This window comes from Wyeomyia smithii, chromosome 2, assembly GCF_029784165.1.
Source record: "Wyeomyia smithii strain HCP4-BCI-WySm-NY-G18 chromosome 2, ASM2978416v1, whole genome shotgun sequence".
Lineage (NCBI taxonomy): Eukaryota > Metazoa > Arthropoda > Insecta > Diptera > Culicidae > Wyeomyia > Wyeomyia smithii.
Window position 1 is genome coordinate 35,335,406 of NC_073695.1, and position 15,419 is coordinate 35,350,824.

Sequence of the window (15,419 nt, forward strand, 5' to 3'; positions counted from 1 at the left end):
TATGAAGCATGCTCATTAACCTGCGAACACTTAAACAACGCCGCGAATTTGCAATGCTATTCTGCGTCAGTGACATTATTTCAAATCGTATAGACTCATCTGCATTACTATCACAACTCAGCTTTTATACACGTTCACGGCATCTTAGAACAAGAATTTTTTTTTCTAGAAAAACAGTGCAGAACTAATCATGCAAAAAATGGTCCCATAAATCGAATGATGCGTCAGTATAATCTACATTGGGAAACCATTGGCATAACAATGTCAAAAGAGCAAAATAAAACTGTCTGAAGTACACTAGAAATAATGCTTAGCACGTAAGAAGATCATTGTAAAACACTACAAGTAACAACTGTGGCGAAATATTGTAGGTAGTCTACATTTGCTTGACGAAATAAATAAATCTTAAATCTATAAATCTATACCTATAAAAATGCAGTCCGGTCCGTCTGTCTGATCCATATAGGCTCGGAAACTACCGAACCGACCGACGTGAAAATTTGAATGTAGGGGTTTTTGGGGCCGAGAAAGGTTCCTATGATGGTTTGAGACCCCTCCCTCCCTGGAACCGAATTTGGCATGTGGATGTTTTTAGGAGTAACAAATATGTCCATATTGGTTCGACACCCCTCCCTCATCTGAAAGGGAGGGGTTTCATACGAATAAAACACAAATGTCTGCACATCTCGAGAACTAACCAAGCAAATAGAACCAAATTTGGCAGGTGGATGTTTTCAAGGGTAACAAATATATCCATAACGGTTTGACACCCCTCCCTCTTCTACAAGGGAGGGGTCCCATACAAATGAAACACAAATTTCTGCTTATCTGGAGAACTAACCAACCAAATGGAACCAAATTTGGCAGGTGAATGTTTTTAGGGGTAACAAATATATCCATAATGGTTTGACACCCCACCCTCTTCTATAAGGGAGGAGTCTCATACAAATGAAACTCAAATTTCGCACAGCTCGAGAACCAATCGAGCAAATATAACCAAATTTCCGGTTTCTGAAAAACAGCGGCAAATGAGCAAATTCCATCCAATATGGGTATTTCCGGAATTGTTATGACGCACTAAGCCACAAATCGACCTCAGACAACATTTCGATTTGTAAGATGGCGACTTCCGGTGTCAGGAAAACAGCCGAAAATGACCAAATAACACCCAATATGGGTGTTACTTCAACCAGAATGACGCATGGAAGCCAGAAATTGTCTCCAAATGCCATTTTGAAATCCAAGATGGCGACTTCCGGTTTCCGAAAAACAGCGGCAAATGAGCAAATACCACCCAATATGGGTATTTCCGGAATTGTCATGATGCATTGAAGCCACAAATCGACCTCAGACAACATTTCGATTTGTAAGATTGCGACTTCCTTTTCTGGAAAACTGCCGAAAATGACCAAATAACACCCAATATGGGTGTAACTTCAACCAGAATGACGCATGGAGGCCAAAAATTGCCTCCAAATGCCATTTTGAAAGCCAAGATGGCGACTTCCGGTTTCCGAAAAAGAGCGGCATATGACCAGATACCACCCAATATGGGTATTTCCGGAATTGTTCTGATGCACTGAAGCCACAAATCGACCTATCGACCTCAGACAACATTTTAAATTGTAAGATGGCGACTTCCGGTGTGACAAAAATGACCAAATACCACCCAATATGAGAGTTGTTTCAACTAAAATGACGCTCAGAGGCCAAAAATTGTCTCCACATTCCATTTCATTTTGAAATGCAAGATGGCGTCTTCCGGTTTCTGACAAAAAGCCAAATGCCAAATGCCACCCAAAATGGGTATTTCCGGGATTGTTATGATGCACTGAAGCCACAAATTGACCTCAAACAACATTTTGAATTATAAGATGGCGACTTCCGGTGTCTGGAAAACAGCCAAAAATGACAAAATACCACTCAATATGAGTGTTTCTTTAACCAGAATGACGCTCAGGGGTCAGAAATTGTCCCAAATGCCATTTTAAAATCCAAGATGGCGACTTACGGTTTCTGAAAAATAGCCTGAAGTGACCAAATACCACCCAATATGTGTATCACCGGATCCAGAATGATGCAAGGAGCTAAAATTTGATCTCAGACACCAGTTTAAATTGTAAAATGGCAACTTCTGGGAAACAGCCGAAAATAACCGAATACTACTACATATGCATATTTCCGCTATCGAAATGATGTATAGAAGCCAAGCATTGATCCTGGACACCATTTTGAATTCGAAGATGACCACTTTCAGTTTCTAAAAATAATGAAAATAACTGAAATGCATTCAATATATTTCCGAATAGAGGTGATGTACAAAAGCCAAAAGTCGAGGATGTTGTCATTCCGATAAAACCAATCATTTCAAATGATATAAACAAATCGCAAGGAATCAATGAATTTAAAATGTTTAAAATAATTAAATTGATCACTAAAATAGGCGAGACGAAGTTTGCCGGGTCAGCTAGTAAATAAATTAAGATTACCTGTTGAAAGCGGAAAATTTCCAATATCTCTCGGTAGCCTAAGACTAGCCTCGAGCTGTTGGTAAAATGTGACCGTTCTGCAAGGCAGTTAAAGTCGTACTAATCTAGGTTGATTTTTAGAAACAAGAAGTCAACATCTTGGAATTAAAAATGGCGTTCGAAGTTGGTTTCTGCTATATGGGCATTTTTTAGGTTGGTATGGACATTTTTAGGAACCGGAAGCCACCATCTTAAGTTTTTAAATGGGGAGCTCCGTAGCCGCAAGTTTACAGAGTCCGCTTTGGTAAGCGGGTGGTTGTGGGTTCGAATCTTAGTAGAATCAGGCCATTTTGGTTGTCAAAGGACTTTAAGCATGAGTTTATTCTCAGGCTCCCCACCACGTACCCTTCCTTCAATCTGGATTCTACAGTACCTCTAGTGACTCTCCTCCTTACAAAAATAAGTCCCTATTATAATAAAACTGGTGTGAGTAACATATGAAAGTTCTCTCCAGGGAATTTTAACTAGGCGATATTGTTAGGATGGACAGAGGCTCGGTATAGTAGAGCAGTAAGCTTGAAACGGAAAGGTAATTACACACAAGCACTGATATGAATGATAATGAAGCGTATCACTTACTTCAATAGTGTTACTGCTAATAATATGAAGTGCGGAGTACAGAAAACACCCGGGCAATATCGCAATAGATCAAAACTCTGGTCGCAGTGATGAGTCCACACAGAAAAAAAAAAAAGTTTTTAAATGGTGTCTGGGTTAAATTCTGGTCTCTGGGTATCGCTCTGTCTTTAGAAACATTAGACCATTTCTGGCTGTTTCCGTAAACTTTAGGTTGCCATTTGGTCGGCGTGCGACCAAATCGAACCTAGTGCCAAAAACATTATTTCGAGTAATCGGCGCTTAAAGTACAACCACCCCGAATGTTTCCTGCAAGCTGATGCAGAAAGTTTATGTTATAATACCATTATTACTGTTTTTTTTTATTACTGTTCAAATGATTTCGTTTTTTTCACGTCACGTATACTTTCAATCACTGCATCAGAACATTTTATTAAAAATTTGAAAAAATTAACACAAAAGATGGGATTACGAAATTGCTACTCGCACAAAAAATAAAAAACACCGAAGAAGGTTTTCAGGGTAACAGGACGTCGTGGTTTGCATGTACGCTAAAGGTGGTCAAGTTGGTCCTTATAAAGATTCTTTGCAGATTGGGAGAACTGCGTTCGAAAGGCATGCTCTTTTTCCAGCGTTGTCATAAGGATAGTGGAAGACGCATCAAGTACATTTGTTTAAAAGAACCCAATAAATATTACTGAAATCGAATATTTTAATATTATTGCTTAGAGTAGTTAAAAATGGGATTTTAAGCAGTAATATAAACTATCGTTTTTACTGTCGCACCCTGTGTTTGACCTTTAATGGTTGTTTTCCAGGAACTGAAAGTCTCCATTTTAAGTTTCACAAAAGAATCTGGAGTCAAGTTCTGGCAACTGAGCATCATTCCGTTTCCGTAAACTTCTATTTTAACAAACAATAGATTTCGGGTGAGATCACGTCGCTGGGTGGAATAATTTGTTATGTGTATATTCTTTTTTAAGTGTATATCAACACTCCAGCTACCATTAAAAAAAAACTATATGAAGTACGAAAAGCTGAAAAACTGTGTTGCTATTGTCGTCTAGGAATCGAGAGTGTGTTGTTAATAAAATATAAGGCGCAGCAAATTTAATCACCCGTTTGTCCTTCGATAATGATGAAAATTGGCCGGAACTGTATCAAAAATCATTAAAACGTTGCCTGGGAGTTCCGTTTTTACAAATAACATTCTCAGTGTAAAACTTCTCACTGTTTTCCATGATCCAGAAAACAATAAAATCGCAAATTATCGGCAGAAGCGTAATAACAATATTTGTCCAAAAGGTACAAAAATCGTAAGGTAAACATTCTAATTTTCGAAACTAAATTACACTGGTCGACTGGCATGATGTATGTCCCTGAGTTTAAGATGAACATGCACCGACCGCCCACTACGCCATAATGTCAATCTTGCACAATAAAACAAATAAATTTTCTGACGAAGTAATCGTAATGTTGGCAAGCATTTCCTCCAACCAACGAAAATATGCCCCAAGCTCATATGTTACAATTTTCGCAAGTGTTTGTACAGCTAAGAAAACTTGAAAATAAAAATTGCAACAGAAAGATTATAAAAGCTAAGAGCAGAGCAGTCGGCAAAATTACATACGCATTACAAATTCGATAAATTAAAAACGAATGTTCCTTGAAATCATATGTGGAATGCTCATAACTCTCAGCGGCGTATTATAATAATAATTCAACTCTTTACACACAAGATTAGCCCCGCATATTTATTAACAAAAAAGTCGTACATCCTTAACGTTCGCCCCCATTAAATGCTCAATTTTTCTCCAGCTTAATATAACCTACATTTACTGCTGAGCAAACATATCCGATACGGTATATCCTCCCAAACCGCTGAATATTGGCGGAGAAATACTTTGGGAATATAACCTAGCGCTATTCTCTTTCAAAACCTGCTACAACAACTGGCAGGAGGTGTAAAAATTACGGAACAATAAATCTTAAACTTTACCAGAGAGGACTTGCGAATTCCGCCAGAGTCTACGGAATCAAGCGCACATGAGCTGCCAGGCGCCCGTTCCTCACCAAATCTTTCCACAAGGGGCCAAGTGAGATATTTAAGTATAGAGAAAATAGAATTAAATTATTATTATCTTCGGAACGATTATGTGCATGATTTATTGTCTCATAAGATTGTGTGACTTAGCAGCGGCACTGACAATTCTCGCGGCTGTAAAGACGAAACCGCCGGAGGACCTACTTTTTTTGCGAATTATAATCATTCGCGGGATCGAGTCTTAACGGGGTACTGGGCGCTACGGCCGGGGTGAGCTTTTCACTTTTTCCCCGCCGCCACCATCGCAAAGTGACGTCAGTTTTGGATTCTATCGTTCATTGAAGTTGAACTTCGATGCGGTTAGAGTTTCTTTCCTGCAGGTGTGCACGCCCGGTAGTCTATTACTCTTTCTATCGCTGGGACGCAGCGTTTTCCGTTTAAGCGGAGGTGCGTTATCTTGGTGAAAATTTTTCGACAGAGACAATTTCCTTAATCTCCAAGATGGGCTTCGGGAGTGATTTATTTGGTTCGTCGCTTATGAGGGATGCTCGAGGTGAGATTATAGCTTCTCGGAAGGAAGGCTGGCAAGCAGTACGAGGAAGAAAATTTATGTGTCGTAGGAATTATTCATTCACCTGTGGATAGGAGTTGCGAGGTGGAAATGGTAATATTTATCCAAATGAAGATATCAACTCTGAGCAATACGAATCAGCAGTTTCAATAGGCCGTCAAAAACGGTAGTCAGCATGCGGAGCAATGTGAAATAGGATTTCCTAAACTCCAACAAGGTTACGACCATTTATTGGATGATAAGCAACCCTTTTCTGCTGTGCAATGCGCTCAAATCGATTACGAATTAAGCAACTCAACCCGAACGCGAACTCGGTGCTGTTTTGGGTAGCATGGGAAGAACTTCATCTTCAATCCGATTTGCCGATACGCTACATTTTGGATGCCAATTTTTCAATACAAATCGGCATTTTTTGTTCTTCAGAATTTTGCGTATCATAAAAGTGATTTTCCGCCATTACTTCGCCACCCAGTTGGGTCAAACAAGAGCATAAAAACACTGCCAAACATGTGTTTACTAGCTGACAAAACGGAAGGGCCCGGGTGAAGACATCACCCAAATGGCATTACCCATCCGTCACGCCGGTTTCCCGATTCAATCAGCATCGATAGGGCGGAAAAACATAAGAGAGCGTCGGTCGACATCTTAGCATTATCCTAAACAAATAGAGACAAGAGCATCAAACGGTATTGACGTTGGTTCTGGTCCTATCGCAAAGAGGAGTAGGGTTGACGAATTGAAGTCGTATATTATTTACTGCCTGATGCTTTTCGGTGGCGATTCTTAAGGAACTGAGATTGTATGTTAATAGAAACTTTACCTTAGTAATGTGCATAGCCGTGGACAGGATTTTTGTTCGGGGAGGCAGGTTGAACCAAGGCTTTCGCTGTAAATTTGCGAAAACAATTCATGAAAAATCGTAAATTAATCGACTCATCTGGAATTAATTATTAACAAACTGTTTTTTACAAATACCGGTACTTACGAGTTACGCAACCATTCAAACTATGTATATTATTTTACACTAATAAACATCGCGATCGTGTTTAGTATCCGCAGAAAATCGATCGAGACGGAATCCAATAAACTCATGCTAAACTCTCTTATCAAAAGCATTGTGAAACGCCTCTCCCCCATGAAAACGGCTATGGTAATGTGTCTTTCACTTTCACTTATAACGCAAACTTTGCCCATGGAGTGAGAATAACTACATCTTACATTTTCATAAGTCTAGTTATATTTCACCCCCGTAAGAAGAAATTTTTCCTAATTTAACTAAAAGCGTTCATTTTTGTGATGTGCTCGAAGAATGTTTGGATAAACATTAAAAGACAAACACGACCATCTTAGTGGACGCAGTCCTGTTTTGGTCAATTAATTTAATTATGTCGTGTGTATTTGGGTACCCTTCGGAAAATCATCGGGAGACAAACGACTTGCCTTCACGAGGAAGGATTCGCTTGACTTAAAACATAAATACTTTCAGTCATATTTCTTACGAATAACTACTTTCATTCTTTTTATCTTGCCTCGCAATAATAAGGAAAAACGAATCGAAATCATAGGCGAACCTTTCGCCCGGAAGCTAACTTTCGCTGCACGCGGGCTATAGCCCGGTGCATATAATTCCCCGTTCAGGCGTTTGTGAAATATTGCTCAGAATTGCGTTCCATGAGGTACTACGGAGCCATATCCGAGCTCCCAGAGGACCGACCTCGCGCTTGTTCATAATACATGATGGGAGAAAGTCTATTCAAATTACGAGCCGAAGCGGACAGGCAGGGGAAAATCCTAAATCACAGTCTCGTGCTCGCGGGGATGCTGCGTATGGGAAAGAAATACGGTCTTCGCGATATGTGCCAGTGGATGTTCTGGCTTGCATCCAGTGGAATCCGAGGGTGCGAAATACAGAATCAGTCATGATTTGAAAGTTTAGATAAGAATTTATCTTTATTGTCTTATTTATGCTGTGGGAAAAGAGAATCTGGTAATATGCGCCAAGCAAACGTAACATCGTAGGTGACGGCTAATGGTCTGTGAGATATGACTTGCCCGTAATTTGATGTGATATTTTATATTGGATTTTGTGATTTATAAGTTTGTGGGCCGAGTTATTACACGGGAAAGCTGCAGAATTAAATTTTCATATCAAAATAAAATACCATTAGAAGTCACTTTTCAATTAGAGCGTCGAATAGTTTCATCGCACATTATCTGTTTTCCGAAAAGGAAATCGCATTTTCAGGTGATGTCGGAAAATGGTGCTATCACTGAGCTAAACTCATTTCGTATCGTTGCTGTCGCACTGAAGATGTACGAGGCGGAGAGCAAATAGAGTGACGACTTCCGTTGTTTATCTTGTCCTGTACTCATGACAACCGCACATCTAACTAGCTGGCAATCCTCTAGGAGGGGTTTCCCGGAGGTGCACGGACAATCCGGACCGCTGTTGTTGTTGATGGTGATGACGGTGGCGTTGTCTAGAACTTGAAGTTTAACTATTGGATGGAGGAAATGGTATTTTCGCTTTGCTTGGATATAAAAGTTCATTCCGGGTGACACTGTCATGGTGCGAATGCACGAGAGTTGAGGAAACACAGATCCTGAAAATGCGATAATGTCACAAAATCAATTCATTCTTCTGACAACCTCAGAAGCGAACAGATTCGGAAAATTTATTTCTAACCTCAATCTTAAGTTGATGCTAGTAAACTTTACCACTTGGATAGCACCACCTTGTGCCCAATCGCCAACTAACCAATAAATATTAATTAAGAGCTAACTACGCTAGCCTCGGAAGCGCCAGAGATGACAGCGGACAGCCAAAATCCCAAATGAGCCCATAACAGCGGGTACCCTCACCAGTTGTTTCCCGTAGGGTCGGTCGACGTGATAGGCTTGATTCTGTGGCCGGTAAATGGAGCATTAAAACTAAAATATTCCCTTCCGCAGATTTATTTCCGTCTTACGTGGGTAAGAAGCATTTTGCTCACCGTTCGCAGGGAGGAGTCACAGGGTTAGACAAGCAGCCGCTGGAATCTGCTGCAAAAAAGGTGTTCGGCTGGTTTACACTGTAAATATCGTGGAATGATGAGCTTTCAATTGCTGTTTATCGTTTTGCTGATTGACTCATACGGCGCAGCTTAGAGAATAAACTCAAGATCTCCGATTGATAAGGAATTTTTATGTATTAGAAAAGTTAAAAACCTAAATTGATCCACCTAGCGGTCAGACCCAGCCTTTCTCATTCAATTTTTTTATTTGTAAAAATAGCTTTTACATAAACGCTTCAATCCAATAAATGTATATTCACTCTATAGGTTCTAAAATATTAATGTTGTAATCTTTACATATAAAAATGCAGTCAAGTCTGTCTGTCTGTTTGATCCATATAGGCACGAAAATTACCGAACCGATCGACGTGAAAATTTGTATGTAGGGGTTTTTGGTCCCGATAAAGGTTCCTATGATAGTTTGAGACCCCCCCGCCTCTTCTGGAAAGGAGGGGTCCAATACAAATGAAACATAAATTTCTGCACAACTCAAGAACAAACCAAGCAAATGAAACCGAATTTGGCATGTGGATGTTTTAAGGGGTAACTAATATGTCCACAATAGTTGGATGAAACACAAATTTGTGCACATCTCGAGAACTAATCAACCAAATGGAACAAAATTTGGCAGGTAAATGTTTTTAGTAGTAACAACTATGTACATAATGGTTTGAAACCCGACTCCTTTTTCTATAAGGGAGGGATCCCATGAAAATGAAACACAAATTTCGCATAGCTCAAGAACCAATCAAGAAAATATAGCCAAATTTGGTATGTGAATGTTTTTAGAGGTAACAAATATGTCCATAATGGTTTGACGCCCCTCCCTCTTCTGGAAGTACATGTTTCTTCACAAATTTCTGCACATCTCGCGAACTAATCAGCTAAATGGAACCATATTGGCAGGTGAATGTTTTTAGTGGTAACAAATATATTCCATAATCGACCTCAGACAACATTTTTGATTGTAAGATGGCAACTTCCGGTTTCTGGAGAACAGCCGAAAATGGCCGATTTCCACCCAATATAATTATATCCGGATCTAGAATAACACACAGGAGCTAAAATCGACCACAGATAGCATTTTAAATTCTAAGATGGCGACTTCCGGTTTCTGAAAACAGCAGAAAATGACCAAATACCACCCAATATGAGTTTTTCTTTAACCAGTATGCCGTTCAAAATCCAGAAATTGTCTCCAAATGCCATTATGAAATCCAAAATGGCGACTTCCGGTGTCGGAAAAACAGCGGCAAATGACCAAATATCACCCAATATGGGTATTTCCGGAACCGTAATGATGCACTGGAGCCACAAATCGACTTCAGACAACATTTTGAAATTTCTGTTCCTACTGTGTTTTTCGATACATCCATGATGGAAGAAATTCGTGGAATCCCGGATCATTTACGCGTGCAGCAGATCCCTAAAATATTTTATAACAAATTTAAAAACATCAACTGCGACAATGCGTTTTATACTGATGGATCACTTCTCAACGGGTCCACTGGCTTCGGTATCTTCAACAATAATTTTACCGCTTCCTACAAGCTCGATAACCCTGCTTCTGTTTACGTCGCAGAATTGGCTGCAATTCAGTATACCTTAGGGATTATTGAAAAAATGCCCGCGGACCATTACTTCATCTTTACGGACAGTCTCAGTTCTATTGAGGCTCTCCGATCGATGAAGGATGTAAGGCACTCTCCGTATTTCCTTGGGAAAATACGGGAACATCTGAGTGCTTACCCGAAAAATCTTCTCAGATTACCTTAGTGTGGGTCCCTTCTCATTGTTCCATTCCGGGCAATGAGAAAACGGACATTTTGGCTAAGGTGGGTGCAACAAACGGTGATATTTACAACAGACCTTTTGCCTACAATGAATTTTTAAAATTTTCACGTCAGAATACACTTGTCAATTGGCAGGCCTCGTGGGATAAGGGAGAACTGGGGAGGTGGCTACACAGCATCATCCCAAAGGTTTCCACCAAACCTTGGTTTCGGGGGTTGGATGTAGGACGAGATTTCATTCGCATGATGTCTCGGATTATGTCCAACCACTACGGGTTAGACGCACATCTCCTGCGTATTGGGCTGGCGAGCAGTAATCATTGCGTTTGTGGATTGGGGTACCAAGACATTGAACACGTGGTTTGGGTGTGTGCTGAATTCCGCGGCGCCAGATCTCTACTTTTGGATACCCTCAGGGCCTGAGGAATACAGCCCTATGTGCCAGTTCGTGATATCCTCGCTCAGCGAAACTTGCCATACATGCTACATGTTTATAGCTACTTGAAGAGCATCAAAGTGCCAATTTAACAGCGAAACGAATCTCGGATAAAAAAAAACCATGTTAGTTTTAGTATTAGATTTAGTATCAGCTCGTAGTCGGCAGCGAGGATAAAAAATTTGTCTTTAGCTTATAAGATATTTTAGACCATAAGGCATTAGATTTAATTGGCTCCGTAAAACATTAATTTGTATTGTGCCGTGTCAAATAAATGTTGTGAAAAAAAAGTAGGAGGGTGGTATTCAAGACACGACCGCATGACGTTGGACTACGGTATTCTTATATTCCATTAAAACAAATAATAGAGAGAATTGCAACTCTAGTATTTGCTGCAATTTTATCTAACAGTGAATTTTTGGATGCTGAGACGTTAAAACGTTATAAATAATAATATATACTAAAAGAATGGATATCTTTTATTTAATCGCTGTCATTTCATTCATATTCGAATCAACCCTTTGTTTGCTGCACTACCAAGACAATCATTTAATTGAGCGAACTGGTAAAATTTTCCTATCTAAGCAAAAAGCAAACTTTACGAAACTATCTGAAATTGGAGCCCAGAACCGAAAATTTTAAATTTGAAAATTGTTTGACATTTAATCGATAAAACTCATGCTAGGTTAGTTCCAGCTCAGCATATAACTTCATGTATTTGAACAAAAAAAAACCTTTGGTTCAATAACTCAATATAGCAAGAGCTCAATCACACGTTTTTCGGTAGTTGTTATCAAGGTTTGGGCGAGACAGGAAAATATCTCAACTTCTTCAGTTGTGATTTAGAGCATTTCTAATTGTTTTTTTATTTTTCACGATAGCGACAAGTTTGTCTCTTTCTCTGTGTGCGAGAAACAAAATCAAAACCGCGCACCGAGAAACAAAAACGAAAATTTAATGAATGCTCATTGAGAAAACTTGCAACTCTTTTTACCAATAATTTATGATACTCAAAAGAACCCGTTTTGATCTAAATCAAATTTCTAGTAAATAAGTGTTGATCATTCATAGGTAGTAATTTTTCCTCGATGAATAAAGACTGGCTGAAGAAGTTAAAATCGATGCTGTAAAATCAAATTCACAACTGTGTTCGTTAAGACGTTTTAATATTTTCAATGACAATAATAATCTTCGATAAACTCCCGCTATAGTTATTCACACACATGCTATAACTATCTAAACACGCGTTAAAACTATTCATACACACGCTGTAGCTATAGCTATCCATACACACGCTATTCCTTTCCATACATTCGATACAACTATCTATACACACGCATAAGCTATCCAACCATGTGCTATTACTATCCATACATACGCTATAACTATTCATTACACACGCAGCAGCTATCCACACACAAGCTATAACTATCCGTACACACGCTGGAGATATACACGCAATAGCCATAATATGCTACACATGCTAGTGTCTTACACACGCTATAGCTAGCCATACACACGCAACAGCGCCATCCCTATCATCGCAAATGTCATAGCAATACAGATGCACATACGCTATATGTGCACACTGCACACACACTAAATGGCGGTAGCTTTCCTAGTGGCGATGCTGGCTCGTGCAGTTTCTGGCTGTTTTCACCAACGATATCTGAATTGGATTACCGCTGGTGGGCAGGGTTGCCACATTTATATCTGTGTTTTTCTATGAAAATATCTGTATATCTGTATCTCGGGCCAAAAATCTTTATTAAAAATCTGTATCGAGCAAACTCAGAATGTTTTATGGAAACATTTTCACTTGCAGAATATATTTGAGCAAATTAATTTTTTTCTACGTAATGTTTATACAGGTTTTGTGAAATTGTTTTTTAAAGTTTTCGTTTATTTAATATTAGTATCTCTTCCTTGGTCTGCAACATAGCTTTCAGCTTTTAAAATTGAGATCATTAGCTTAGCGACCATTTCTGGTTTCAACTATATTTTAAAAGTAGGCGTTCCAAACAAACAGAAGAGTGTGGATTTATTAAAAAAAAATCTCACTAATGACCGGTAACGGAAACTTAAAATTACCATCCCGCCTATAGTGATGTTCACCAGCTCAGATCAAGTTAAGTCATTGGTTTCAATGAATCTTCCGGCCAAAAGTTTTTTTCAAGCGTACGAAAATCGTTAGATTGCCCTTGTCAGTTAGTTACTGTTATGAATTTGGGGAATTGTCGCATCAAATCGTATAAATTTTCCAATTTTACGAACGATTTAATATTACTTAAAGCTGCCGTTTTTACAACAGAATTGCGCTCTTTGCAATTTGTTTTACGAACTTTGCATAGAAATCCTGACAAATATTTTGAAACGTTCATTTTCGCGCTTCGTTCATTCCACTTCTTCTGCATCGGTACCAACATAATCCTAATGTTGTTTTTTACAAAACTTTTAACATCGTATAATCGAATTCTACCTTTGAAATTGATTTCAGTTCGTCGGTATAACAAAAAAGTAGGAGGTTGTATCCAAGACACGACCGCATAATTGACGTAGAACTATTAACGTACACTATTAACAAATGCATTGAGTGTTTCATTACCCTAGTAACACAACTTTTTTCATCAATGTTTTATAGCGCTTTTTTGGCTGTATTGAGCGCTATAAAACTTTGATAAAACCAATATTTTACTTGGGTAATGAGTTATAATGTCTAATAATGTCTAATGTGACGTTATAATGTCTTAATGAAGGGTTGTGAATTTCGTGAACCGGTTTCAGCAGTTAGCAGATCGTGCCGAGTTAAAAACCAAAAACAGCACACACACACACACACAAATCATACCATATCATAGACACACACACATCATACCATATCATTATACCATAAACACATCATACCATATCATACACTCATACACACATACACACATGATACAATATCATACACACACAGCAAGCAAGCGACCAATCAGAGGACGTTATTTTTATTTCAACAAGGCTTGACAATTTTCAATAGTGCAATAGTTCGTAGATTCAAACAACATTTTTCTGCATTTGGGCAGATGCGTGTATAATTTTCCAATCGATTGCTGCAAGAATAAAGAAAATCGGTTGAAAACCAACCGACCTATAAGCATTTGAAAAGGGACAAATTTCGTCCCAGTTTTTCAGTTTGCATCCCTGTGTGGTATGCTAAAAAGTAAAACGTAGCTCTACGCCAAAAAGACATTTTGTTGTTCAAAATTGGTTGCTGATCGCAACCTTTGTGCTGCCCCAACAGTGGGGGAGTTAAGATACACGGACAGCATGCACTGTGGAAGCTATTTCACCTTCTGTAAATTAGACGGCCGCGACAGATATAGAAATGCTAGCTTACGTTGTCAAAAATTATTAACTTTCAATAACTTGTTTATTTGCCTTGAAAAAAGGCATTTTGCTGTTCAAAATTGGATTTGGTGATGACGATCTTTATGCTGCCCCAACAGTGGGGGAATAATGGCAGTCTGGCGAAGCACGCTGAGAAGAATCGCGCTGCTACTGAGACATGGTGACCAACCACAGCGCAAGTGGTTTATTTATTTTAAAGGCAGCCACAGGCGCAACCCGCTGTTACTTATGAGCAGAGTAGGCAGTGTGACTTTGCCCTCGTATCCAAGTGAGTTTTAAAACTTGCTTGCACATTTATTTTCGGTTTGCACGTAAACCCTACTAACAGTGTTTTACACTTGAGTTGGATTTGAGTTTTATCGAGTCTGTATCGAGCAAACTCAGAATGTTTTATGGAAACATTTTCACTTGCAGAATATATTTGAGCAAATTAATTTTTTTCTACGTAATGTTTATACAGGTTTTGTGAAATTGTTTTTTAAAGTTTTCGTTAATTGAATATTAGTATCTCTTCCTTGGTCTGCAACATAGCTTTCAGCTTTTAAAATTGAGATCATTAGCTTAGCGACCATTTCTGGTTTCAACTATATTTTAAAAGTAGGCGTTCCAAACAAACAGAAGAGTGTGGATTTATTAAAAAAAAATCTCACTAATGACCGGTAACGGAAACTTAAAATTACCATCCCGCCTATAGTGATGTTCACCAGCTCAGATCAAGTTAAGTCATTGGTTTCAATGAATCTTCCGGCCAAAAGTTTTTTTCAAGCGTACGAAAATCGTTAGATTGCCCTTGTCAGTTAGTTACTGTTATGAATTTGGGGAATTGTCGCATCAAATCGTATAAATTTTCCAATTTTACGAACGATTTAATATTACTTAAAGCTGCCGTTTTTACAACAGAATTGCGCTCTTTGCAATTTGTTTTACGAACTTTGCATAGAAATCCTGACAAATATTTTGAAACGTTCATTTTCGCGCTTCGTTCATTCCACTTCTTCTGCATCGGTACCAACATAATCCTAATG